The sequence below is a fragment of the Gymnoscopelus microlampas genome (assembly GCF_963454915.1).
Source record: "Gymnoscopelus microlampas genome assembly, chromosome: 15".
Lineage (NCBI taxonomy): Eukaryota > Metazoa > Chordata > Actinopteri > Myctophiformes > Myctophidae > Gymnoscopelus > Gymnoscopelus microlampas.
The window spans coordinates 8882264-8884959 of record NC_139952.1 but is presented as its reverse complement, the minus strand read 5'-3'; positions in this window follow the sequence as shown (position 1 = coordinate 8884959).

The following is a 2696-nucleotide window of genomic DNA, read 5'->3' as shown; positions in this document are numbered from 1 at the left end:
CTGCTAATGAGCCTGGACTGCTCCATTCCAAGGGGTGTATTCTAAATCTAAAATATTATAAATACATTAATAATACCTGTACATTTAACCCACATACAAATATATTACAAATCTCTATGAACTCCAAAAAGAATGATTCTTTATCCCTCACACCATACTACACTGTAGATATTAGCAATTGCAAATGCACATTACAACCCCCCCCCCTCTGACATTCTGACTATGGTCCAGCCCAATCTACTGAAACACATACACAACAGGTCATGTTAAGCATTCAATCAAACTCAATGATAAAACTTCACTCTACAAATATTGCACTCTCCATATTGCACAAAGGTTAACTGTGCAAATTAATACAAGTGCAAATGTGCTTTGAAAATGTCATTCAATAAATAAGGGTTACATGTGCAAACATAAGTAACAGAGGACCTCTCTCTGTTACATAGAGTGATATCAAATGGATCATATACCATTTTCGAATTGAACACACTGTCCAGAAGACTACACTACCTGTGATGCTTGGATGCAACAACAACCATCAACAACCACAATGCAAAAAAAAGATGAACATTGAAAGGGAAAGTAATCCCTTGGCAACAGTTTGCAAAAATGAGGCCAGAGACCATGAAATCAAATGAGCAACCCTGAAACTAAAAGTAAAGGAAGGAAAATTAGTTTCAGCTTCTTTCCACTTAAACCAAGAACAGGGTGAAAGCAGCAGGCAGGAGGACTAGCTCATTCACCAGCTGGAGGCACAGATAATGTTGTCTAGGTCTTCAACATTAGCTGTGAGTACCTACGACCCCTTAAGGACATCACAGACTGAGTGCAATAACCTTTTTGTACGTGGGGTTCAACACTACCAGACAATATACAGTGCAATTCATCCTCCTAACCTCAACTGAGTGCAGCTCTGCTGCGAAGCCAGTATTATTAATCAGTCTGCTGGACAAGGTACCGGAATAAATAAGAAGGTAGCTGTTTCAGTAGAACCTTATGAATAGGGCACAGCAGTGGCGGCCATTTCTTTCCCCATAGAGATGTCCAAACATATTCATATTAATTGTTTGAAGCCTGAAACCGAGCCATCCAGGATACCGGTGAATCATGACCATAAAACATTTACAGATAGTTTGAGATAGTTTGTGTGTTGATGAAACAGGATTTGAAGTAACAAACCAGGACACCGCAGTTGGATGTGACCCTGAGCTGAGCTGACAGTCGAGGGCCGGCCAGAAAAAGGCAGACAGACTACATTTTTAGCAGGATAATACTATAAAACTTTTACTCACCATGGTTTCTACCATGTTTGGCTTTGAGTTGCGCAGCGTTTTGGCAGCGAAGAACGAGTCGACCACTCTGTGATGGCGAATCATTTCCAGGATCATGGTGCAGGCACAGAAAGTACCAGTTCTACCACCTGTTCCCAACAAACACACACACACACACACACACACACACACACACACACACACACACACACACACACACACACACACACACACACACACACACACACACACACACACACACAGGTCTGACTGACACGATACACATTCCATCCATGAGTGAGTCAGACGGCTCTTTCAGCTACACAGTGAAATGTCAAAGACTGACTGAGCTTAGTTCAAACCTGCTGTCAGAAAAAGGCTGAAAAACTGTTGGACTTTTAAAAGAGTTTAAAGAGTCGCGGGGATTGGGATACACATGATGTTCCACACACAGCCCTGCACATCAAAGGTTCTCGACCTCCAGATGTGCACTTGAACACCACCGGAAGATGCACGTCTAGAGCCTAAAGATCATCCACCATTTTATTAAATGGTGGACTTGTAGCTTCCGTAAAAAAAAACATGAAAAGCATTTTCCATGCAAGCATGTGATCTCACAAAAAAATATTTTCAAACTAGAGACAAGAGACCAGACACTACTGGCCGTGGATGACAGGAGGCTAACACGAGGGCGAGGGACTTCTATGAGGAGACAGCGTAGCCATGTGAGCGTCTATCGGTGGTCACTGAGGTCAAAGGAAGGTCGTTGGTACTGTCACAGCTAGAGCTACTCTGAGACTGCAAGACAACACACACGTCAAATCTGAAATTGCATCTGAAAATGCAGTTCCAGAGACATACCCTCTGAATCTTATATAAATGCTCAGTACTCTGACTTTCTTCTTATTGCTGTTTTCATCCAAATTGTCAGTCTGGAAATAAATGTGGAAAATCATGCCATTATAATAATACTGTTCGGGTGTTTGTACCACCTTCTAACTCTTACTTTCATGAGAAAGCCATTTCTAAAATTGTTTTACCATTTTCCCTTTTTGTTCTATTTTATTGGTTTATTGTTTTAATATTGAGTTGTATTTACAATACTGTACGTTATGCTCTACTTATTCCACCATCTATTTTATGTCCTAATTGCCATGTCCCCTTTTAATCTTCTTCTTCTCTGGTCCAAGTCTTAATCTCTTTTATGGCATCTTATAAGTAGTTTTATTCTTTATCTACATCTTGCCGCTTATGTTTAATTCATCCTGTTCTCTATAAAACACTTTGTAACGTTGGTTAGAAAACAATCTATACAAATAATTTGTATTATTATTATTACAGAGAAAATACCTATTTCTGTGTATTCCGGCCACACTCTATGTTCGTACAAATTCCCATGATGTATATGGTTCACTGGCAAGCAGC